A 26,864-nucleotide genomic window follows, 5' to 3' on the forward strand; every position below is an offset into this window, starting at 1 on the left:
CAGACTAAGGGACAGGAAGATATAATCCTTTCCTGGATGAATCTCTGGTTCCAGTCAGTCATCCTTTCTGGAGAGACCATCAGCGGTATTATGTTGGGTATCTGACCTGTGCTGAATAGTGAAGTTAAATCCTTGAATTCAAATAGACCACCTGAGCAACTTTGGGTTTTCTACTTTCATCTGCATCAACCACCTTAAGGGTTGGTGGTCAGTTTGAATCCTGAAAATGGTTCCATACAGGTATGGCCTAAACATCTTTAAGACCCATACAATAGAAAAACATTCACGTTCAATGGTTGCCCACCTTGTTTCCCTATCATTTAGTTTTCTACTAATAAAAGATATGGGAAGCCCCCTGCCTCTGCTATCAAATTGACTCAGGACTGCTCCCATCCCTGTTTTGGAAACACCCGTCTGGACTAAGAAGGCCCAAGTCTAATCTAGAGCTCTCAGCACTGGAGCTTTACAGAGGGCATCTTTCAGCCTCTGAAATGCTTTTTCACAGTCCTCATTCCACTTGACGTTTTTAGGGTACTTGGGAGAGGACATAGAATTCAAAGGAGAAGCTATGGTCCCATAGTTCTCAATGAAGTTCCTGTAGTAGCCAGTAAGTTCTAAGAAAAGGCTCTTACTTGTGCTTGAGTAGTAGGAGTGGCCCAGTTCTGTAAAGCTTGTACCTTGCTGGGTATGGGCTTGATCTCATCTCCTAACGCATGTCCAAGGTAGACCACTTTACTCTGACCAACCTAGCACTTGCTTGCTTTGATGGTCAGAGTGGCCTGTTGAAGGCCCTGCAACACTTGTTCCAGGTGGATAATATGTTCTTCCCAGGCAGGGATGAACACTGCAATGTCATTCAAGTATGCCATGCAGAAGTTCTCTAACTCATTCCCAAAATGATTTACCATTCACTTAAAAGTGGCAGGTGCATGTTTCAATCCAAAGAGCATGACCTTAAACTGGTACAATCCTTCTGGGGTAGAACATGCTGTTTTCTCCTTGGCATGGTCAGTCATAATAATTTGCCAATAACCACTTGTCAAGTCAAAAGAACTGAGGAATTTTGCTGGGCCCAGCTTATCCACCAGTTCATCTGTCCTTAGAAAAGGATGGGCATCAGTTTAGGTAATTAAATTGAAGGCCCTATAGTCCACAATAAGATCTTTGGTACTTGCTTTTGGCACTAACACTACTGGGCTAGCCTATGGACTTGTGGAGTGTTGGTCAAGCATCTTGTTGACCTCTTCTTTAATGCGATTCCTCTCATAATCTGACATCCTGTAGCCCCTGCTTTTCAAAAGGTATACTATCACATGTGTCAATGTCATGCTGGCCCCAAGGGGTCAAGCCTGGTGCAAGTGAGAACAGAGGGACAAACTGAGTTAACAAAGATGTGCACTCTTCCTGTTGCTATACTGTCAAATTAGAAGATAGTTTAACTCCTTCTATAGACCCATGTGAAGGGTGTCCCTTTAGAAGATCTGGGATAGATTCACTCTCCTCTTCTTCTTGATCAGAAGCTAAGAACAAAGCTCCTATTTCTGGTGTAGAGACATAAGCCTTCAGGCAATTGGTATGAAAGACCCTAGGGGCCTCCTTGGGGTTGCCCAAGTCTACTAAATAGTTGACCTCTCCATGTTTGCCTACAACCTTGAATGGTCCTGGCCATTTGTCCTGTAAGACCCTCTGTCTTACTGGAACTATTATGTGAACTTGTTGGTCGGGAGTAAACTCCACCATGTTAGCCTTCTGGTTGTGCCATTTCTTGACCAGAGCTTGACCAGCTTTCAAGTTCTCAGAAGCCTCTGTGATATGTGCCATTCTCTGTCTAAGGCCTAGCACATATTTAGTAATTCACACTGGCTTAAGGGTTGGAGCACTCCCTAGACCCTCCTTAATCAGGGGCAAAGGGCCTCTGACTGGATGACCATGGAGGAGCCCAAAGAGCTAAAGCTCACTCCAGCTTGAGGCACCGCTCTCTAGGCAAAAAGATGGCATGGCAGTAGAAGGTCCCACTTTCTTCTAAGGGGCAAAGCGCCAATCATTTTATTTATTTGTTATTTATTTAACATTTGTATGGCGCCTATACAGCGAAAACTGATTCTTGGTGCCAGAAGGCAAAAGGGTGGTGGTGGGTGTGGGGGTGAGAAAATAACACCGGTCCTACTAGTCCTTGTGACATTCGGATCGTGCAAGTGCAGTACAAGAAGTGCAGAAGGAGGGGGCAAATTAGGGATAGGGGTGGGACAGGGATAGGGATGGGGTACGAGGGAGAAGTGCAGGAGGGAGGGGGCTCCAGGGGGCTGGGCAAGTGCTAAGGGGAGGCCAGGAGGGCTAGTCCTTGGGGAAACCAGTGGGGCGGGGGAGGAGGGGGTCAACAGTACAAGCAGGGGGGAGGGGTGGACCAGACTGAGTAAACAAGACTGGTCGAAGATGTGCTGGCCCCAGTAAGGCTCATAAGGGATACAGGCAACCAGTCGCGGCAGCAAGTAGAGAATAGCAGTGGATGGAGAGAGGGAAGGAGGAGAAAAGGAAGGTCTCGAGTTGCTTCTGGAACTTAAGGAGATCCGGCTCAAGTCAGAGATGTGCAGGGAGGCCGCTCCAGAGGGAGGCTCCTGCCGAAGAAAGAGATCTACCCCCACTCTCTGCTTGGAGAAACGTCTGATGTGCAGAGAGTTGGAGCTAGAGGACAAAAGGACTATCAGGAAGGTATTTGGGAAAAGAGAGTCTAATGTACTGAGGTCCCAGTCCCTAGAAAGTCTTACGGATGATGCACAGGGTCTTGAATTTGATCCTTGCAACAACTGGAAGCCAGTGGAAAGATGTTAGCACAGGAGATATAAAAGGTCCCTGGGCTTGCGGCCAAGGATAAATCTTGCAGTCCTAATCTGAATTAGTTGAAGAGGAAAGTGGCAGATTAAGGAAGAGGCTGTTGCAGTAATCCAGCTTGGAGAGAACCAGAGCTCTGGAGACATTGAGTTTCTGGAGGAAGGTGAAGAAAGGGAGGATGTCTCTGAGGAGGTGAAGCTGAAAGTGGGCCTTCTTGGCAAGGTCAGTGATATGAGGTGAGATGGAGAGGAGTCGAAGAGGGCGCCCAATGAGAAGGATCTCAGTCTTACTGGCGTTAAGGCAGAGATCAATAGCAGCGCACCATGCCTGAGTAGCAGTCGGACATTCGGGAATGAGAGAAGGAGAGGAGGAATGGGAGGGAAGCTTAAAGGAGAGCTGTGTGTCATCAGCATAACACTGGAAATGTGGAGAGAAGGAGGAGATCAGTTGGGCAAAAGGGGCAAGGTAAATGTTGAAGTCAGGGCGAGAGGCTAGAGCCCTGAGGGATGTGTAAGTAGAGAGTGAGGAAGAGGAGATAAAAGGGCCAGGCTGCCCTTGAGAGTGCTGATTTGAGAGGAAAGAGGTCAACTAGTCCAGTACCCAGTCTGTGATGCAAGGGTATCACAGAGCCTATTTATGAGGGTGGAATGATTGACTGTGTCAAAGGCAGAGGACAGATGAAGGAGGATTAGAACGGAAGGTGAGTTGGAGTCAAGGTTTGAGGGCAAGTAATCACAGGTGTTCAGGAGAGCAGTTTCCGTGCCTCTGGCTGCTCTGACGCCAGACTGGTGGTCGTCGAGGCAGCCAGCAGATTCAGTGTGCTGGATTAGTTGGGAGATGACCAACTTCGACAAGAGTTTGACCAACAAGGGGGTAATAGAGATAGGCCAATAGCCAGGCAGGAAGGGTCGGCAGATGGTTTTTTAGGAGAGGGTGGATAAGGAAGTGCTTGAGGGGTAATGGGAAGGAGCCAGTGGCGAAGAAGTGGTTACAGAACTCAGCCAAGGAGGGAGCGAGAGAGGCAATGTTGTCCTAGATGGTTGTAGAGGAGCAGGGACGCACCTGTTTGGAGGAGACTTTCATAGAGCAAACTGTCTTGGTGACCTCATCCAGCGCTATGGGTGAAAAAGAGGAGAGAAAGGGGGGGGGGGGTGAGTCGTGTTAAACTTCTCTACCAACCGATTTGTTTGAGGGTGGTAGGATGCAGTGAATTTGTAGGTGGCCTCACAGGTTTTCCACATGGTCTGCATGTAGTGGGACATACAATTTGACCCCCGAGGATACAACCACCTTTGGAAATCCTACTCTGGTAAAATACCAAGTAGGGCCTTAGCCAATGCCTGAGCAGTAACAGTTCTCAATGGTATAGCTTCAGGGTATATAGTGGCATGGTCCACCACAACCAATATAAATTGGTTGCCTGAAGAGGTTGGAGGGTCTGGGGGACCAACAATGTCAATCCCCACCGTCTCAAAAGGAACTCCCACACAGAGAGGCACTAAAGGTGCCCCATTCTTGGAACCACTTTTGCCCGACAATTGACAAGTGTGAAAACTGAAATGTTTCTCTACTTCTGCACCCATCTTGGGCCAGTGGAAGTACAATGAGATCATCTCTTTGGTCATTTTTGAAGTCAAATGACCAGCCAGAGGGACCTCATGGGTTAACTGTAGAAATGTGGATATTAATTCTTGGGGTACCGTGAGTCTCCTGAGGTCCCCGGGAATAGATTCCATAGGTTCACTGTAGAGGAGGCCATCCTCCCAGTAGAGCCTATGCTTCCCAGGTTCATGCCCTTCACTCTGGGAAGCCGCCTGCTGATGCAGATCTTCTAGAGAGGGATTGTCTCTTTGTCCTGACTGAATTCTGTCCTACAGAGTCTGCCTTCTACAAACACAGTCTACAGGTCAGGATGGTCTCTAGGATCCAGATCTTCAAGACAATGTTGAATCTTCTCCACCTCAGACCTATCAGTAGATGGTTCCTCAGGGGATTCTTTAGTCACAAACTAAGCCTCAGCTGGTAGTGGGGTCACAGGGGTGACCTGGAGTTTCTCTTGGACAGGAGCTCTCTTCTTTGAGGGAGTCTTGGGCCTGAGGCCCTTCCTTCCTTTGGAGACTCTGGATTTCTCCTTTGTATCAATTAGAAGATCTCTTATGGTTGCTTCCCTTGCTTTTCTTGTCAGCTCCCTTCTCTTCTTAGAAGAAGGCTTTGATGTGCTGTAACACTTGGATTGGACCTCCTGCTAACTTGGTAAGCCTTTTCGGCGCCTTAGCCACTTCCTAGGGCTGAAAGAAACTTTCATCTACCACAGTTATGCTGGGCCCAGTGTCTCTAATGGCAGAAGTGGCATGGACATTTACAAGCAGGCTGTCTTTATAATACTTTTTAGTATCATCAGGAATGGAATTTTAGACTTCTATGTTCTGTTGTTCCCATATTCCCAGAGATACTACAGACACTCTAGCCTGAACACCAATGGGTTCTTCAGCTGGAGTGTGAAAGCTAGCACCTGCCATTGGTGCATCAACATCATGTGTGAAGGCTAAGGAGACAAATGGGATCGCTGAAGGTGTACCTTTACATCTGGGATATCCTTTCACATGGTCACCAGACTCACAAACCACACAGTTCCCAAAGGTCTTTTGGAATAGTGGTGCCTGGTACCGTCCCTCTGGTTTTGGTCCAAAGGTTTCACTAGCCCTTTAAAGTTGTTTCTGCTGGAATTTACCTTGTTATGTTTGTGGCCCTCTTTTGGTGGGGGATTTTTCGAAGGATCCTTCTCATCTTTCTTATGCTTCTTCCCATCCTCTTTCTCGTGAGGAGCCCCAGAATCCTTGTCAGTAGCTTTGTTGGCCACCCCCAAGTCAGCAGCTAGTGCTAACGTTTTGGGGTCCACTTCCTTAGAGTCAGCAAGGTGTTGTCTCAACTCTGGGGAACAGGCATCAAAAATACTTTCTAGCATGAACAGACATCTCAAACCAACATAAGTGCTCACCTTGTAGCCCTTAATCCACCCTTTTAGGTTTTTCAGGCTTTCACACAACCAAGTGGCCCACACGCTTCCATTTTTCTTCTTGTGGTCCCTAAACCATTTCAGGTATCAGGAGGGGGGCTTCCCAAACCTGGCTATGAGAGCCGCCTTTACCAACTGGTAATCAGCACCATTCAACTCCATCACAGCCATTCTGTAGGACCCTAGAGATAACCCGTGGAACAGGTTCACTCTCACATATACGTTGCACTTAACATGTAAATTCAAATGTACCCAGCCAATCCAGAATGTTTATGTTTATTGAGTTTATATAGCACTTTACTCCAAAGCGCTTTACAGAATAACAACAGTACATAAGAAGAAGCATATTTAAAAGTTGAAACAAACCAGTGGTACAGTATATGGAACAATTAACTCAGGAGGAGGGCGTGGGGGGGAAGGGATGTTTAGAGGATAGGGGGGGAGCGGTAGGGAAGTAGAGTCCAGAAGGATTGGTGAGGAAGGGCTTTCAATCAGCGTTTTATATAAGGTCATCGGGATGTAGGGGAAGGAGGGAGGGGAAGGGATGGGTAGGGATAGGAAGGAGCGGTAGGGAAGGAGAGTCAGGGGGGGAGTGGTGAAGAAGGGCTTTGAGGGAGGAGCGGAAAGATGGGTAGGAGGTGGAGGAGCGGATAGAAAGGGGTAGGGAGTCAAATTTGTCAAAGCTAGAGAAAACATCATAAATTGTCAGACTACAAATACCTCATTTGACACCAGTCTTTTAGAGAATAAGACCAAATCAGAACACTCCAAATTTCAATTCAGGTCCATTACTCTTGAAGAAATGGAAAAAGTACTCTCCAGCATGAGATGCACATCATGTCTGGAAAATGTATTATCTCCAAAATTTATCCTGGACAATATAGCTATTTTCGCCCCTTTCTTTAGAAGAATTGTCAACGCTTAACCTTAGACCTATAACCAACTGCAATTTTCTGTTGAAAATCTTGGACAAAGTGGCCACAGAACAACTGCAAAGCTATGTGGACAAAAATAACGTATTACTTCCACAGCAGTCCGGATTTAGATCCAGTCATAGTACAGAATCGGCTCTGTTAGATCTCCAGACAGAAATGCTATCTATATTAGATAAAGGCAAATCAGGCCTACTGATATTGTTGGATCTCTCTGCAGCATTTGATTTGCTGGACCACACAAAACTCAGAGAAGCCCTGAAAAAATCAGGAAACTGCTCTTCAGGGGCTATTGAATGGATAGCTTCCTTTCTTCAAAATAGGCAATCGAGGATTGTCTGGGGAAATAAAACATCTAAAACCAAACTGGTGGACTGTGGCGTCCCACAAGGAGCCAGTTTCTCCCCACTCCTTTTCAATCTCTACATGCACTGCCTTTGCACCATGCTCTCCCAAATGGGCATATTTTTCACAAACTTTGCTAATGACACCCAGCTGGTCTTAGAACTTAGTGGGGACTACGACAAGGATAGTGACATGCTCTCATCATTATACAACATCATAGAATGTTGGATGAAAGCAAATTGGATGTGCTTAAACGGCTCTAAAACCGAGCTCATGATATTCGGTTCCACACAGGCCAGAAGAAAACTGAGCCCACTCTAATCCTCATTCTTCATTAAAAACACCCAAATACCAATCTCAGAAAAAGTGAAGACCTTAGGAGTATATCTTCAAGCCTCATTAGTTGCTGAAGCACACACAGCTTACTTAAAGAAAAACTGTCAATACCACCAGATACTACTAAGAAAAATTAGACCTTTGTTAGACCAAAAGAATAGCACGACTATCGCTAGGGCTACAATACTATCCAGATTGGATTATGGTAATGCCCTACTATTAGGAGCAAATAGCAACTGCGTGAAGAAATGTCAGGTGATTCAAAATAACGCCATCAGGACCATCACGGGAAAAACCTGGGGGGAACACATCACTGGCGAAAGAAAGACCCTCCATTGGTTGGCCATGAAAGAAAGAATCATGTTTAAATCTCTTACTATGGTTCACCGCTGCTTATACGGCAATGCACCAGCTTACCTCAAAAAACATTTCAATTGGTATACCCCTACTAGGCGACTCAGATCCTCTAATACAGGACAACTACAAACCTCCACAACTAAAAAACAGCACGGACTTGGAAAAGCCTTTCCGACTCTAAGTATAAAAAAATTGAACAAACTACCCATCACACTGAAGCTCGAGTCCAACTACATTTCCTTCCGAAAAAAATTGAAAACATTTCTTTTCAACTAAATTCGCGAAACAGGTTAGTCTCTCCTGAGGAAATCGGTCAATTCACTTGTGTCCTGTTCTTACTACTTGTTGTCCTGTCTTTTTATTAGCGCTCTGATGCCTGTGGGCTTTCAGCGCTTTATAAACAAATAAATAAAAATAAAATAAAATCAGTTTTTGCATCATACACACTCACCAAATATTTTAGGGGGCGAGGCTTCCTGAACCAAGAGGTGTCTGGTAAAGAAGACTATGAAACAGAAAGGGGGTCAAAGACAATCTTTTCATATCAAGCTCATGCTGCATCTCTTTCTCTCGGAGTTGCAGTTCCTACCTAGTTTCTTTTTCTTGCATTTCAGATTGTACCTCCAGCTTTCAGCAGTCAATCTACATTTTAATTTTTTCTAGTTCTAGAATCAGTTCTGCTGACATGTTAGACATGGGTAATTGTAATTGTGAGGTTAGAAAGGTTTGGGGTTGGATCAACAAATTATATTAACATCCACATCACCTTCTACCTCACTTCTTGGAAGATAAGATTTCTCCTCACCCGATGGTAGGGTTGTCTTGATGGAAAAGACCAGCCTGGAAAAAGGGAATTGAAAAAACGAAGGAAAAACTCCAATTGTAGTTTAAAAAAAACCTTGGTGCAGAGTTGCAGTCCAGGCAAAGGGGTGGAATAGAGTACTGGTAGCAATTTAGCAGTATCAACGTAGTCTAAACACCTGGGAGTCCACAAATTATGGTAGGTTAACAAAAGGCTGTATTAGACAGCACACAAGCAGAAGCAAGCGACAGGAAAACAAAATCCAGGGGCAAGAAGGAGATAGAGTGGGAACTGCTAATGTAGGAAGTCAGAGCAGGAAGAAAGGTACTGTTAACAAGAGCAAGGAACAGCACAGAGCAGCATTGGGAAAGAAAAGGAGCGTTACCAGCAACAGCGAAGTTGCAGTGCAACGCATTTTGTTCCTCCAATGGTTTTCATGGCCAGGTGTGAGAAAGCTCCTCCACCGGAGCGTAACGCTGCGTGAGGCACACCAAATCCTGCCTTGGTTGGCAAAAACAAGTTGGTTGGCCTGATGCATGAAGCGTCATGTCTTGGTTGGCAAAAGTGTGCAATGTATGGGGTGCCATGCTGTGGTTGGCAGCTCCGACATCACTGCACACTCACGTTACTTCACAGATTGTGTTTAGTTAGCAAAACCACATCAGATAAAGGTCAGAAGTAGAGTGGACACCCTGGACACCTCTTCACACACTCCAGTCACTCTGGAGTGACTTCTCGGTTCAAGGCAAGTTATACCTTTCACCCCTGTGAGACAGGCAGGGTATCAATAGATGAGCCAGACATCAGATGTTACAGTTTGAAAACCTTTCTTAAAAAACCTGATTAAACAGTACACAGAGGTGCAACAACACATTCCATACAATTGACTTTTTCTTTTTCGTGATACATTGGTATAATGTGATGCATACATCCAAAGGATTTACTGTTCAAACATCATGACAATCCCGTCCTCCACAGTTTCGTCTTCACTTCTGCTAAATAAGTACTGTCTGAATCCTCCCCATATATCTTTCGGGCAATTTGTTTAGGGTAACAGGCTAGTGTAAACTTCCTCATTATCGTTTGCCAATCCTCCATTGTGGGGAGTTTCTTGCTTTTCCATCTCAACAATATGGCACGTTTTGCCAATAAAAGACCCAGGTTAAAGAGCCGACGGTGGATGGGGTTCATCTTGCACACTAATCCCAGTAAACATGTCTGCTCCCTTGTGACAGGTTGATCGACCAACTTTTCTAGCGCAGCACACACATTAGACCCAATACTCAGTGTCCTGCAGGACCATAGCATGTGTAGCAAACCCGCATCATCATTCCCACATCTCGGGCATTTCCCTTCAGAAGCGATATACATTTTTGCAAGGCATGCTGGGGTAAGGTGCACTTTGTTCAGTATCTTAAACTGGATAAGTCTGTACCTGGAGTTATAGGAGATCTGCTTTGTCAATTTGCACAGTTGTGCCCAGTGTGCCTCTGTGAAAGTGATCCCTAGGTCCTTTTCCCATTCCCCTTGAATGTCCGGTGCCTGCACCGTCCTGACAGACAATGTTATTTTATACAGTGCTGAGGCTTTCTTTTTGGCCGTACATGGGGCGAGTGCATATTTGAAGCTTGGATGTGTGGGCGGTTCACTCGGGAATGTATTGTAATTTCTGGGAAGGAGTGTCCCCAATTGTAACCTAGACGTCTTCCAGGTTATAAACTGACCATCTGGTAACAGGTCTTTAAAGTGCAGTATCCCCCTTTCCCGCCAGTTTGTAGTTAAGCTCTCATCTTACGATGGTGGTAAATACGATGCACCGCAGATGGGCATGTCTGGAATATACATTATCGAGCCTTAAGTGTGGCCTAAAAACCTAGCTCATGCTCGCTGAGTGACCAGGGCCGGATCCATTTGATTGTCGCTTTTGGGCCTCCCTTCCGCTAAGCCGTGGAGAAGGAAGGTAGGGTTTTTCCCAAGCGTTTTAAGTGCTACTTGTGGCGGTCTGGACCCCCTGCTTCCTAATCCAGTATATCGCATTATACGCCTGTGCCACCAGAAAATAAAGTTCAAAGTCGGGAGCCATCAGCCCACCCTGCTCATATGGCATTTTAAGACGCCTCCAGTTGGCTCGCGCCCGTCCTTTCCACACAAACACAGAGCACGCACTTTGTAAGCATGAGAAAAAGGATCTCCCTGGCCACAGAGGGACTGTACTGAGGAGATAAAAGAGTTTTGGGAGTATAATGAACTTCACCTGAGCTAGTCTGCCCATATATGATATATGGAATTGATTCCAGCGGTCAATTTTGGCTCAGAAAGCATCAGTTAGTTCTTCATAATTAAGGGAGCGCAGCAGTCGAGCTGTTTGTGCTATCTCAACAGCTAAATATCTCACCAGTTGGGGTGTCCATTTTAAACCGCAAAGTTCGGTGGGTTCCCCGGTCTTTTCGGTCAAGGGGAATATCTCAAGATTTGTTGGAATTCGGTTTGAATCCCGCATGTTCCCCACATTTCTGAACTGCTGACAGAACCCTCTGTAGGTTCCACCTGGGATCCTTTATGTATAACATTATATTGTCTGCATAAAGAGTTATCAATTCGGCTTTCCCCGCTATAGTGATCCCGGTCCGCACATACCGTGCCCTCAGGAGGTCTGCTAATGGCTCTGTCACCAGTGTGAATAGTAGTAGGGAGAGGGGCCATCCCTGTCTGGTGCCGCCGGCTAGGGTCAGGATCAAGGACAGCATCCCATTTACACATAACCGTGCATATGGCTGTGTGTACAGAATGCACACCCATTTAATCAAATTGGGACCAAACCCATAATTATGGAGTACTATGAATAAGAAGGGCCAATTCACAGTGTCAAATGTCTTCTGCACGTCTAAGGCGACTGCTACCCCCATGGTTTCTTGGGGGATTTTTGCGAGTATATTAAAACACGTCTGTATATTGGAGGCAGTGGACCTGCCCTGTACAAAACCGGCTTGATCTTTGCGCACCCTATATGGCATCAGTGGGTTCAATCGGGAGGCGAGTATCTTTGCGAATATTTTCGCGTCTGTATTTATCAGGGACAATGGACGATATGACCAACACTCTTTAGGTGGTTTCCCAGGTTTTAATAGTAGAATGATAATCGCTTCCCGTGTTGAGTCTGTTAGTATACCGGACTCCAGTGCCGGACTCGGTCCATATTGCCAAGAGATAGGGTGCCAGCTCTGCCACAAATTCCTTATACAATTCTGTGCTGAGCCCATCTCAGCCCGGTGCCTTACCACTCGGGAGGCTTTTTATAGCTTCTTTTATTTCACTAAGTGTTATCGGTGCTTCCAAGGCATTGCAGGCTTCGCCGGATAGAAGTGTTGTGGGAGTGCTTGCTAAATAGTCATCAATATCCCAGTCAGTAGCAGTGCTTTGTGTGTATCACCCGTGCTGCATTTGTCAATGATCTAGGAGTGATTGACATCCTATCTAAGTCCACATCCATGATGGTATTAAAATCTCTGCCACATATTACCTTGTCGGTAGGGTACCTAGCGCACTTACGAAAGACTTCTGTGTAATACTCTGGGTCATCTATAATGGGGCTGTATACATTGATCATAAGTGTTTCCACGCTGCCAAAATTCCCGTGCACCACCACATATCTACCACCTGGGTCACTTTTGTGGCGGAAACAGGAGAGATTTGTGAATTAGTATCATGGTTCCCCTGCCACCCAGGGGCAAACCTGTGAGCCTGGTGGTCTAGTAGATGTGTTTCCTGTCAAAATAATATCTGGGTGCCTTGTCTGTTGACGTAGACCATAAATGTTCTCATCTTCACAGGCGCACCCAGGCCTCTCACATTTCAGCTAAGCAATGTTATTCCTTTCGCCCCTGCATCAACCATTGTCTTATATGTATTCGTGTTTCACCATCATAGTTTCCCGCAGTATCTTAGCATGATAATATGTTGCGATTAGTCTGTGCATTTTTTGAACTTTTTCAACCCAACTACCCCTGTTAACCTCCAACCCCTCCCTCATAGTACCCCTGACCTCTAGTATTCAGTACCCAATGAACATCCCCCTTGCCCTTTTAAACTATGCACTCGCATTGGGGGGTGTCCGCTGCCTTTGGTGGCCTGGTTCCGGAGCATACTATCTAATTCTTGTCTATCCGGGTCCTTTCCAAACCGTTAACTTAACATTGCTAACACTCATTATGATTTCCTTTGTGCACTCAGCGGTCGCGTCTGCATTGGTTACCCCCATCTACGTGTAACAACATTCTCCAAGCCTCACACAATTTACAGACCAAGTTTTGTTCCCCATTATAATTGGAGCGGTGACCATTCAGTCGCCAACAGAGTGGATCATGGGCGGGTATCACAGTTATATAATAACCGCTCATTAGCTGCCTGATCTCACATAACCTCATGCCCAGTACGATCCGTAGGCTAATCCTACTCATCATAATGTTTCTTACTGTTCATGTACCCAGGGGCCATCCCTATATTCTAAGTGACGCAGTCCCAGTTTGTGTATTTATCTAGCACAGCAAGTGCCCTATTATTACAGTAACGGTTAGCTATTACAGCTAGATCAATATGTCCTCCGGGGCTATTTTTACCTTACGCAAAATTTCCTTCTTCTGACGGCTGCTTAGCAAGTAGCGGAATGTTGGCCTCGACAAAGGTGGCAACTTCCTCGGGGAATGTAAAGAAGTACGTCTTATTCTGATATTGCATGCGTAGTCTGGCCGGATACATCACCGAGTACGGTATCTTGCGTTCCCTCAGCAGTTTTTTTACTCCGATAAATGTACGCCGTTCTTGTTGAAACGCAAGGGTGTAGTCCGGGAAAATACGGATGACACTGGACCCTATCTTCATTGTTTCTCCCTCGCTGTTCTCAGAACCATGTTCCGGTCCCTATAGTTCATGAGTCGTGCTACGTTTGGGCAGGGAAAGGCGCCCGGCTTGGGTTTTGCTGTCAGAGATCTATGCGCCCATTCTACGACGAACATTGAGGACCTGCCGGGGTTCCCCAATAGGTCTTCAAGTAGTTCCTCAACGGCGAGTTCCACAGGTCCTTTCAAAGCTTCTTTGGGCACCCCTATGATGCGTATGTTGTTCCGGCGAGATCTCGCCTCTAAATCCTCACATTCCAGTTTAACAGGTCCCAGATCTTTAGCCATGTTTGTCACTGTGTTTTTAAGTTCTTCTATTGCATATTTGGCTGTGCCAATTCTTGTTTCGGTCTCTGTGATTCTATGTGTAGCCTTTTCTAACTGGGCTCTCATCGTTGTGACGCTAATGTTAATGCTGTTCAGTTTGTCGTTTATAGCCTCAAATCCCTGTTGCACTGAGGTAAACATGCCTTGTAGATCCATGGGGGCCGAGAAAGTAGTCGGCATTGTCGCCTCTGAGTTAGTAGTTCCCTTGTTGCTCATGTTGCTTGATTTGACTGTTAGTTTGGTAAATCTGTCCATCGCCCGCTCTTCTTAGAGGCCGCCCCCTTAGGCATTATATAGTGGGGTCAAGCGTTAGTGCTGTTTGAAGTTGCAGTATTTCTGTGGCCCAAGATAGCTCCAAACATATAACTTATATTTGAGGGGATTGGTAGACACGCCAATCTTGATTGCTGCTGTAGGCAGATGCAGCTGGGGTAGGGGTATCTGTGTCTTCCTACTCCCTTGTCCTGTTCAGGGTCCACACGACCTCCAGCATTACCCTGCCTGTCAGGCGGGTGGCACCAGTAGCTTGAGTGTATTTGTGCCTGTCCTCTCTTCTTCATTGCCAGGTCATATACCGCCGCTGTCCAGGGTCCTCGGTCTTGACTCATCCCCAGAATGTATCTGCCATGTGTGACCTGGTGCAGAGCCCAAAGCCCTCCGTCAATGTCAGCTCAGGGTATCCGTTTTATGATAGCTCAGGGCTGAGCCTGGTAAGTCAGCATGGATCCGGCGCACATCGTTTGCCCCCTTCTCTTATTGGTTTCCCCAAGTCTTCAGTCTGTTACGTGGAGGGTTTCTCGTTATGAATCATGGACCAACCTTTTGACTCTTTCTCTGGCCTCTGGGTAGTTTGTGGTTCTGATTCCGATGTCTCCCCAGGTGAACTGCCCTCAAAGTAACTAACAGGGGCTGTTGCCCTGTCAGCACGGGCCTATTCTCTCTTGGCTGTGCCTGAGTGTTTGCTGCCTCCAAAGTAAGTGTTGAGTTTCTTGTGTTGTTGCGGGTATTCCGCGGTACGGTAGGTAATCCTGTATTGCAGTCCTCATGAAAGGAAGGGTGAGGATTACTTATCGGTCGCAGTCTTCCAGGTTGAAATCTTGTGTGCGCGCGTGTAGTAGGCTCTGATGTGCCACCTGAATTTCCAAAGGGTCTTTCTGTGGTCAGCCCCTCCTATGGTTTGCTCCTCTCCCGTGTGCCCCTGTAGTCAGCGTGCATGTCAATGCATGCAGTAGCTCTCACTCATGCTGGGTCAGTTTATTATTACGGATCTTACATGTGACGGTGTTATTAGCGTAGCGCCCACTTCCCCGCCGCAGTAAGCTGCATCGTCACTCCTTCAAAAGCCGCCAACATTTAGTGCCCGCCTTTGACGATCCGGGTGTCGGTAGGTTAGAAGAGATCTTCGGTGTCCCTCTGATGCTGGTTCCTCTCACGCAGCGTCTGGGACAGGATCCCTGCAGCGCGAGCTAGCCTTAAGCAGCCTTAAGCAGCGTCCCTCCCCTGCGCCACGGCACGCAGCTGCTGGATAAGCTGATGTACCCGGTTCAGGTGATCTGACCGAATGATCTTGCAGTATAAAGCCACCAGATGGTTCTTCGTGGTGTATCTGCCACACAGCTCCCGACTGGAGGAGCCATCAGGACCGTGGCATTGCCAGTCTCAGGGGCCGTTACAGGCTGCATTCTTCAGACGTTCTCATCTCGAGTTCTGCCGGAGCGAGTTCTATGATTTTTGGGGTGGGTGTCCCCAGGCACTTCCTACGCCTCTCAGTTCAGAATGGAAAGGACGCAGTACAGCAGCCAAAGAAAAGGGTGCGCAGTAAAAGGGCAACGACTCATTCCGTAGTTCAACAACTAGCCCAGGAGGAGCAGGGAAGGAGACGCTGGAGCCGCTCCGAGGAACCTGAAGACTGAAGGCTGGGACGCGGCGGCTACAAATACCTGAGAGGTTTTAGCGAGGCGGACCTGTTCGGTGGCAGAGACGTGGGATGCTAGACCAGTGAAAAGCAACCTGGAACCGAGACGCCGCCAGCCGGAGGAAAGAGAGACGCTGGAGGTGCGAGAAGGAGAACACTGAGCGCGGCAGGAGCACAAAAGCGTTGCTACAATATGTAATATATTGCTAACTGTGTGAAGCAGATAAATATGTCCCAAGGGATACAAGAGAATAGAAGAGGAGACAAACAAGCAGAAACCAACACTAATAGTACACCTAGGTGGGAAAGTACCTGGCAGGGGAGTATACCAGGCCTGTCCAAGGGGATATTAGGTAACAAATGAACAAGGATCCTGCCAAGCCAAAGGAACAGTGTCTGGGACCCAGATGAAAGTGGACGAAGCCCACAAGTGGAATAGGATCGAGGACCCACCTCCAAGCAAGAAGATTTAAAATTTGTGGGCTGAAGCTCAGACTATAAAACCCTTTGAGAGCAAGAGTTGTGGAAATCAAGTCGGGCAGGAGAGTAAACCAGACTTTAACACTACTGGAAACGTCTACGGTGAGGTCTGGCAGATTAGTGAACCAGGCCTGTCAGGAGACTGGGAAGGTTCATTATTATTGTGCTATGGACTGGGGAAGGGGAATTCCCCACAGGATTCGGAGGAACATTATTTTGTGAAAAACAGGAACTAGGAACCCAGGAAGAGGTTCCCTCCAGGAGAGCAGGGAAATGGGTTATATTTAATTTGGCCAAATGTATGAACATTGAATGGGATACATTTTGTTTGCACAACAACTGCGCTTTGGTGGCAGCATCCAGAACGGGAGAGGTCTCCTTCTGGAATCAAGAAGACACCGACTTTTCTTAAAGTTAGATTGAGAGTGTAAGGGATGGAAAAAAGCTTAGATACAGGACCGTGGACCAAGTCCATAGTATCCTTTTGTTGAGGCAGGGCAACCCCTCTTAGTGGTTAGGGATAGTTAGGCCTTTCCCAAACCCATTTTTGTTTCTTATAAAAACAAACATCTGCAACCTAAAATCAATATGCCACCTGTGTGCCTTCTTCTGCACCCATACAATATACACCAATGTAAGCATTATGTCCCCCGTGCAAATGGATTCCAAAAATCAATGAAACTTGTGTAGACTTAATGAGATAAAAAGTTCTCTTTGGTAGATTGAAAGAATCGGATTACTAAGCATCCTGGTCTGAGGAGACATTGGCCCAGAGGCCAAGGACAAAATAGTACCATCAACAGAATGCACTTTATCAGTCACGATCTTAGGAACTACTCAAGAATATTGGGTATCGCATCTCTCCTGCATTAAAAAGTCTTCACTGGCTCCCGGTTGCTGCACGGATAACATTTAAATCCCTCTGCATCATCCACAAGGCTGTCTGGGCCCGGGGACCACACATCTTCAACTTTATCTCACTAAATACTCTCCCTCTAGACCACTACGTTCCTCTGGTGCCAACGCTTTGTGTATAAAGAGTTTTGCTAAACAGAGGGCAGATGGTCGTTCACTTTCCTAAGCGGGCTCCCTCCTATGGAATAGCTTCCCCTTGCGCCTTGAGCAAGATCTTCTCAAATTCCGGAAGCTCTTTATGACTTCCCTCTTTTCCTCCTCTGCTAATCCCATAGTTGCCAAATCGGTGTCCAGGGCCCTTATGCATCCTCAGAGCCCTGACCTCCCTCACCAATTCTCCCCAGCTCCTGTCTATTTAAGGCACTTGCATCTGCACACCCTCCACCCTGGAGATTCTCACTTACACCTCCCGTGGCACCAGTCCGTGTAGTACTCAACATTCCTAGAACTTCCTCTGTGCTCACCCATGAGCTTGGACTGCCCATAACTTACCCCCTCTTCCCTCTTCCTTGCTGAACATGCACGTTCTGAATACTCACAAGGTATAGTAGGTTCGTCCCTTCTATCTTTTTCCCCCACTGCTCTTAAATTTTGTGTTTTTAAATGTACTTCCCACCCTTGCTCCCTCCCTGCCCTGTGGGCGCTTTGAAAAAGTATTTTCTTATTGTATAAGCGCCTAACAAGCAAACAATAAATAAATAAACTCAGACTCCAATTTTCATTTCCCAGAATCAAATAAAGTTGGTGTTTTCAAAGTTTTACTGCCAATGCCAGATTAATTTGCACCAGGCCCATCCTATCACAAAGGGCCACAGAGGCAGAGGAATTTCGCAATTGCACCACTGTTACTTTGTGCTGAGGAGTGGATCTAGTGGTGGAGCTTGTTGCTCAGGCTAGGTAGCATTTATCCATTTCTTTCAGGCTGCATGGTTGGAGTTGGAGGAGGAGGTGACTCATATGCGTGCCGCCGTGAGGCAGCAGCAGACAGGTACTGGTCACAGGCTGCAGCATCGAGTTTTGACGAACTGCTGCCTTTGCCCCCTGCCAGACACCACACCCTCAGTGCTCATGTTCCCTTCAGTGCCCCACCCAAACTCACCTGTCCCCCCGCGCCACAGGTCTTGTCACTGCTGCCTGACTGCCATCAATCCTGGTCGAATAGAGGAGGGCCAGCCTGCAGCCTGGAGGGAGAGAGGACACTATCACTGTGTTGAAAGGAAAGTTGCTTGCATATGAGATAGAGACAGAGAGAGAGAAAGAGTACGAGTGAACATGGGCGTGTGTGCACATGACTAAGAGACAATTAAAGTGTCTGACTTTCTTTCTGTATGTCCGAGTGGAAGAATTTGTGGGGCAACCTGCAGTTTATTGGGGTGGGGGCAGGCGTACCAGGCTCGTGAATGCTCTTTAAAGTGGTTGCCATATATTGTGTGCAAGATCTGAATCCCATCAGGGGGCTCTGTCAATGAAATGTCCCTTCAATTGGCACCAATGGTATAGCTTTATAAAAAGAGATCTGGATATAAATTAATGCAGAGGTGCTGCCATTGTAGAAAAATATCTCCAGTCCTCATAGTTCATCACAATGCTATTGGTCTAGAGATAATTATAGTTCTAAAACATTGGCACAGTGATTAGCTACAAAACAAGTTTGGAAGTGTTTTTTTAGAGCATGGCTGTAATTCTCTGAAGAAGTAATTTTATATGCATTGATTTTAATACAGATACTAATGACATTCAAGAAGGTGTTGTGTTTAGGTTGATGTTGCTATTAAACCTAAAGTAAATGGGTCTTTATGAGGAAACGCAAAACTACCAGGAGATTCGAATCTCCTAAAACACTGATCATGAAGTACAGTTTGATAGTGGGCACACTCTTACACTATTCTAAGGCAAACCACATTTTCTTCAGTGAGGAGCTAGAGTTTTTATACACTGGCAACACCAGTCAATTAACTTGTTTATAGGTCTCTTCTTATAGGGTTACAACATGTACTTCATGAATCATAGAGAAGATTTTACAGTGGCAATACTGACATAGCAGGGCCATGCTGGCATATATTGTGAAAACCGGCATCATTAACATGTTGCAATGCAGAAAAACATTTTAGGCACCAGCATGAATATTAGTGGCAGTGCCAGAATATATGAGCACAGGCATCATAAAGTTGTAAAATGCTGCTGTGTCCGGTTGGTGACCTGCCATCCATCCATTGGAGGTTTTCCATATATCACCCTACAGAACAATTGTAAATTGCATGGCTTTTTAACAATATATTCTCAAAATTGTGCTATATCAAGCAGGGTTCGAAATTGAGAGAAGCTGGGAGCTATTTTGCTCCTGCTTGTTGCCTAGAACAGACTGGTTAGCTTGATACTAACATCTACCAGGAGCTACTTTTGGCTCTTCAGGCCAACTGATGTCGAACAAACACACCGATTTCAATTCAACTCTCAGCATTTGGAGCAATCTATAAATAAACATTAGGACACATCTATACAACATTTAAAGCATAAAGGGTCATAAATAATGTGCACAATGATTTGTTTACAACTTGTAAGGATGTTAGATTTGAGGACCGCTATATACTAGCTCCTTGTTCCTCATTGATAGCTCCTGGTCACTGGCTAATGCTGGATACCCACAAGCTACTTTTAGCTCCTGGTTATCCAATAGCAATTTCGATCCATGAATTATGCATTATTTAAACCCATAATTTTAAACCTTCTCATGGGGACAACTGATGTTCCCTATGTTGGGTTGGGGTCACTCATGCAAATTTGTAGGAAAGAGTAACGCACCTCCAATGAAAACAATCTAGTTGTCATGGGAGCTGGGCAGCAACATTGTCACATGATGGAAGTTAATTATTACACTTTGGTTAGCAATATTTCAAAAGAAAGATACATTAAATGCATATCTTACTGTACATCCGAAACATACACACAAACACAGTGAAATTTTAACAGCTAAAGAGACGCAACACTGCCATTGCTCAAGATCAAAGCTGTGACTTTGTACTAGTAGCACTACTTCTCAAAAATACAAGATATGCGCTGGTTTTTTAATTTATTAACATAAATAGGTAGTGATAGAAAATGTACCACATTGTGGTAACTTCACATGGGTTGTTACGTAATGGAAAACAGTTACTCTGTGTTACTCAAGCATTGAATTCAGGTAATCCTCATTGCAAGAGCTAAGCATAGTATTACAAGAAATTGAATACAACTGCATTTGAAAATAAGACTTGTAGGGACAGGGCTGACTGCAGCTCTGTGTGATTAGTCATCATCCACAAGGCAGAGGCTCTCTCTAGATAGCCAGGTGATCATGCACATCGCACTGCAAACTCTAATATCTGCATGGGACGCAAAGTAACCTTTTGTCCATTAAATAGGATTCATTGTGCGGATATCCTCGACATGCCCTTTATTCAACAAACAGAGTTAATGTTGCACAAGTATATTTGAACGGCATCAGTTGGCATGAGGAGTCAAAAATAGATCCTTGTACCTGTTGCTGGGAAGCTAACCAAGCTATACTAGGCTACAGGCAGGAGCTAGGTAGCTACCAACAATTTCAAACACAGGTACAATAAATACATCTGACAACAGCCATGGTTCTAAATCAAGAGAAGTTACATTTTGTGGACATTTGCATTGTTTAACAATATTTCAATAAGTACAGTAAGTCAAGCACTAGATAATGTATTTGTTCAACTCTTAACAGCACTAACTGGTGAAATGTTTCGAAAATCAGTTATTAACAATGGTCTTCATGTACATCCATATTGGAATATTGCTTCTTGTACAGGGGCAGCAAGTATAAACGAAACCCAATTACCTGGGCACCGGTGACTGGTTGCACACGGATCCGCCCGGGAACCTTAATCCAGCCCTGCTTAACTTATGATGGCAAAATAGCTTTAACATGAGCAAGGACCCAAAACCAGTATTACTGGTAAACCTTATATTGTTTTGAAAAAAATAGTGGAGCAGATCAATCCACCCTCTCCTTACTCAAACCAGGTTGGTGATCATCTATCTCGAAAGCTGCATGGTACAAGCTTCACAATCCTTTATCAAATGCGCCTGTAGTCCACAATGCAGCCACAGAACAATGCATCTTCACTGCCCCCTATCCTATGTAGTGATGCGCCATGAACAGCGAAACAAACAGTAGCAACCTCCATTGGTTCATCGAAACCCAAGGATACAAATTGATTTGGGGATTTGCACACTGTAACTTCCACTGAATGTCCAGAAACCTAGCCCTTGTGTTTCTCCTTTTTTCCACTTTTTCTGAAGGTTTATCTGGGTAAAAGGAGGGACAACTCTGGCCAACTCATCTTTAAATCTGCCGTTGAGACCTCGCCTTAACAAACTAGTGTTCTTTCTAGCCACTGAGTTGTTACTTAAGCTCGATACATGAAGAAAAACTAGTGTCCTGTAATTCACACAAAGCCTTGATGACAGAACTCCATACCTGTGTGTCTGAAAATTAGGCCAAGCCAAAAATGTCACCGTGTGATGCCCATTCCCAAACAAATGAGGCTCAAACATAAATGTCTCCAACCAGAATCAAGGAAATCCTTGATGTCTGCATTCAGACCGCCAGCAGTGATGCCAAAGACAACCATGATGTTCTTGATGCAGAACACAAAGTAGCCTGTATAGCATAGGTTAGTATGGGATAATTGAAGGAGCTGGTTGGTGTGAGACTGCAGATTATTTTGGTAAGTGACAGGGTAAAATATCACTGGCATTGCTCTGGATGGATACCTGGAGAGTCTCTGCTAACAGTATTTTCGGTGAGGCTTTTATTTTATCCCTGATGAGTCTGACTTTGCCCCAGAAGTGTAGAAGTGCCATTAATGTTCTAGGGGAATGTGGAGGAATAGGTCTGTTTTGGGATTTAGCATTAGTAAACGTGTTTTGGGGAGATTTGGGGAGTCTTCAATGTATTGCTACAATAATGAAAAAATTGAGTTTGGGCTATGTTTTAAAGATAATGGGCCTCATTATGACCCTGCTGGTCCGGAAACAACGGTGGCATTAAATCCGCAGTCACCGTTGTTTCCAGACCGGCTGATTCAGAGTTCTGCAGGCTGGAGGTGTTACTCCCACCAGGTCTGGCCTGGCGGGATTAACACCTCCCGCCTGCAGACGGAAATGGAAACACCGGCTCCGTCATAGACGGAACCAGTGTTTCCATTGTCCCATCCCCATGGAGTCCTGTTGGAAATGGGGATTTACAGAATTCCGCCTACGGAATTACCGGCTCACCGGGGTTGTAATGCCCCAGTGATTCTGGCAATCACGGAGGTGGAATGGTATTTCAGGTCTGGCGGCAGCCTGCCGGTTTTTCCGGCACGGCTAACGCCGGACTCGTAATGAGGACCAATATGTTTGCATTTGCTCCTCAATGCGCTCATTTGATTAAGTCTTGCAGATTTAAGCCCCACATTCTTAGTTGTTAACATAGTTTGGTTAGAGTTTAAATCTTTAAAAAAAAATAAGGGTTATACGGCCTGATAAAGTTGTATTGTTTTTATCTTCATGTCTTTTATATTTGGTTTCAGCAAGTTATTGCTTGTTTGGTGGGTAAATTGTCTATTGTGGCAGCGTGAGGGGAGGACTGCCGATGGGTGGCCTGCGACCTCCAACATCAAAATTCACATCAGTATTTAGCGACAAAGGGAAGGAGAGGAAGCATGTTCTAGGAGCAAAGAATGTTCGAAACACTCGGTCATGTACAGTATCAGGAGTACAAAAAATAAGGATTTGACTAGCAGGAGCTGGAAGCAGCTCCTGTGTGTTCAGCATCACCCACAGTAACCAGGAGCTATCTGTAGGAAACCAGGAGCGGTCATATAGCGTTCTGCAAATGTAACTCCCTTATAAGGTGAAAACGAACTGTCAGTTTTATCTGATAATTTTTGCTTTACACTTCTTCTAGATGTGTCCATGCTCCTTTATACACATTCCCAACACACAGAGTTAATGTCACATAGGTATGTTCACATAGCACCAGATAACTTGGGGAGCCCAATGTAGCTCCTGGCAAATGTTGGTGTCAGGCTGACTAGGCTTTTCTAGACTGCAGCCAGGAACTAACTTGCTGTTAACAATTTCGAACCCTGCAGTATTGTGCAAGGCTGGTGCTCCCACAAACATTTTACAGTGGATTGGTTAGATGGAATCTAGCAACTACTCCATTGACTCAACTACAATTCTGAACATATTACTCCACTGTTGCATAGGAAGCTCCCTCCCACCCCAAGGTAAAAAAAATAAATTATCTTTTTTCACTAGTATATGTTACTAAGGTCTTGTTTTCAAGGTTTTCTGGTCTTTATTTGTGATTTTTCTTTTAAAAAGAGTTGATGTTTTTGTCTTTAGTTGGAGTATTCCTTTTAGGATTTGTAATAATGTATTTCTCATTACAAATCATCATACTCTCTGTTAATTGCCAGCTATACATATTGCTGGATTGATTTAGTATTTAAGAGATGGATGTAACTTTTTTGTTGGAGCTACTTTGGATTTTGACTTAGAAAAACAATTGTTGAATCATATTCATGCCAATAAATTCAAGCAGCCATTTTTGTTGGGTTTTGGATGAATGTTCTAGCGTCTTACCTCCATTCATGCTGTAGAATGCTAGCGTCTGCCCTGACAGCTCCAGTAATGTTAGATGACTGATGATGCTGTTCTGTGAATATTGCATTAAACCCCCGTTCCAAGGGCTGGAACGGCGGTAACGGCCCGGCAGCCCTAGTTATCGGCCCGAGCAAATTGGGGGTTAACGCCATTAGCAGCCGTCCCAAGGGCTGGGACAGTGCTAATTAAAAGTATTTTCCTCCTGCCAACAGGGTGCCTTGCAGCGTCCGTACTGCAGAAGGAAAATACAATTCCACGATGGCTGCAATGGACGGAGCCAAGGGGAAGGAGCAGGGGTGGCAAGTGCGGCCTGCAAAATAAGGCAAGTAGAGGGTGTAAAAGGAAAAAAAAATACACAAAAAGGCAAACAGAGGGTGGGGGGGGAGATGGCTTCGGGGGGAGGGGAGCATGCAGGCTGAGATCGCCGGTTTCAGCCTGCGTTCCTAGCCACCTGATTGGCTGGCTCCCCCCACCAGCGTGCTAATGCGACTTTGGATCTGAGCTGTGATGACGGAGGATGGGCGGGTGGGTATCTGGCCCACTATGCAAGTAACTGGACCTTTAACTATGTAAAATAAATATACGTAGTCAGGGGTTCACCAATTAGAGCATAATAAAAAACCACGTAGTCAAAAAACACTGGGCAAGAAGCAACGCTGGTTATTACAGCTGGGTGACGTGAGAAACCTGGCGGTATTCTCTCAAGCGGAACTCGAGAATCCCTTATTCGGGTGGCCAAGAAAGAGCTGACGCGCTCAGATCCCGCCATAAGGGATTACCTAGATGGGGGAACTCGGGGAAAAGCCCCAGGTGAGGCGCGGTATTATACCAAAGAGGAAGATGAGAGGATGGGACCAGTGTACCTGAAGTGGGTGAAACTACTGTATGGCGCTCCGATTGCTAGAGTTCGGACAGGGTCGGTGGTCTCGGAAAGGTGGACGCTAGGCAGAGGAACTAGACAGGGCTGCCCCTGGTCCCCGATGCTGTTTATTCTAGCGCCGATGCCACTGGCAGCGTACCTCAGATACCAATACGGGGAGGTGGGCATTGCAATGAAAGGGGGACAACACCTGATATCATTATATTCGGATGACATGCTATTGTATCTGAGATACCCTTGAGAAAACATACAATATATACTAGAGGTATTAGAGCGATATGCACTAGTATCACGTATAACTGTAAACCCACAGAAGTCCAAGATATTCCCTGTGGGGAGATATAAGGGAATGCCTCAAGATATGCTGCCAGTGTTACAGATTGAATGGGCGGTAGACACCTTTAGATACCTGGGGATAAATGTGTATCACAAGGTTCAAGATGAACACAAGAATAATACAGAGACAGTAATAGAGGGGATCCAACGCAGTATGAGATTCTGGACAAGGTTGCCCCTAACTATGATGTGAAGAACAGCATTGCTTAAAATGATAGTACTGCCCAGGCTGCTACACAATTTCGCAAATGTCCCTTATTCATTACCTAAACGTTTTTTCAATAAGCTCCATAATATGTGTAGAGGGTTCATCTGGCAGAACATTAGGAATCGGGTAGCCCTATGGAAATTACAAAACACAAACGACCGAGCGGGTATTAAACTACCCAATTTTGAAGTATACTACCTAGCGGGCCAATTGCAATATGTAGCTAGATGCCTTTCTGATGACACCACATCAGAGTCCAGACTATTGAGGGCGGATTGTACGCCATATTTCCTGAATTAATCTATGTGGGCAACAGAGCCACTGGACAGAGGCATTGCTGACCCTGGGGAAGAGGATCTGGCATAGGACCTGTGTAATGTTGGGAAGCCGGACACCGTGCTCCCCACAGGTCCCTCTGGTGACACTGCGAGGGATAGACTATCAACTGAGACGCGCCATAAGGGAACACTGGGAACCGGTAGGGGTGACAATAGTTGGGGATGTGTGGCAAGGAGGAGGCAGAATAGAGTTTGATAGCCTAAGAGAGGACACAGGTCTACACAGTGGGCAGTATATCACATACGTGAGGCTGATTGCAATGCTAAAAAAGACATGGTCAGAAGTAGAACTGGCCCAGCAGCCAGATGAGGCCATAGAAATGTTCCAAGCAGTGTCAGATGGGGGACACAAGGTCTCCAGAATTTACGAATCATTGATGTCTAGAGTGGGAAAGGAGGTGGTTCGAACGAGGAGAGACTGGGAAGAAGAAAGTGGGGAGACAATAAGTGATGGCCTATGGGAAGGGATGCAAGGATACCATAAGAAAAGTGTCAAGGAATGCCTGATTACAACAAATCCAACTGTATATTACTCATAGAGCATACATGACCCTGAAGAGAATTGCCAAGTTTGTAAATGCGGCTACACAGCGATGCCGAATGTGGGGAGGAGAATGCCGGAATGGTACACATGTTTTGGACTTGTCCCGAAATAGCGAGATATTGGAAGGAAACCACAGACCGACTGGATACTAAAGGGATTGAACTGGTGGTAGACTCCTTGTGGGCATGTATGCAAGCTTAAATATCTGGCCTATATTTTAGCGAAACGTAGGATAGCCATGGGATGGAAAGCTCAAGCGAGACCCAATGTAGACACCTGGTGGAGGGACCTCCTGCAGTGGCCAGAGGCTGAAACAGTGATCTGGAGGGAGGCAGCATGTAGAGGGGGCGAAGAGGAAGCAGAAACATTGATGGCATGGCAGCATTTGATTGCATCATTGACGGGATCGGGACCTGATGAATTGGATACGGATAGCTCCCTGGACTATGGAGAAGAAGAGACAGTTGTGTACTAGTGGACCGTGTTGGCCCCTTGTAGAGACTTAATGGGGGGGGGTGGGATGTTGGGGTTTGAGTAGTTTATGCACCAGGTTATGGTGCACTGTTTGCTTGATATGAAACTAATAAAATGTTTAAAAAAAATAATAATTTTTTAAAAAAGAGGAAGATGTGAAGGACAGAGACCCTGAGGCTTTTGTAGGCAATACCACATCTGCCTCCCTTCCTCTCATCGGATCTCCCTTGCCCAAATCCAACAAACCCTCCATTTATTACAAATCCCCT

General features: G+C 45.7%; 1 protein-coding gene across 3 annotated transcripts in view; it reads right to left on the bottom strand.

Annotated features, from left to right (window-relative positions):
* Positions 1–26,864, bottom strand: part of LOC138515929 (sodium/hydrogen exchanger 9B2-like) — a 1,072,421-nt gene that overhangs the window by 979,626 nt on the left and 65,931 nt on the right. For all 3 annotated transcript variants that reach the window (XM_069630694.1, XM_069630697.1, XM_069630696.1), the window contains exon 2: positions 18,249–18,330. The gene's annotated coding sequence lies outside the window, so the exon portion shown is untranslated. The remainder of the gene's footprint in view (positions 1–18,248; positions 18,331–26,864) is intronic.

Source organism: Ambystoma mexicanum, chromosome 6q (genome assembly GCF_040938575.1).
Source record: "Ambystoma mexicanum isolate Mex_15411 chromosome 6q, UKY_AmexF1_1, whole genome shotgun sequence".
NCBI lineage: Eukaryota > Metazoa > Chordata > Amphibia > Caudata > Ambystomatidae > Ambystoma > Ambystoma mexicanum.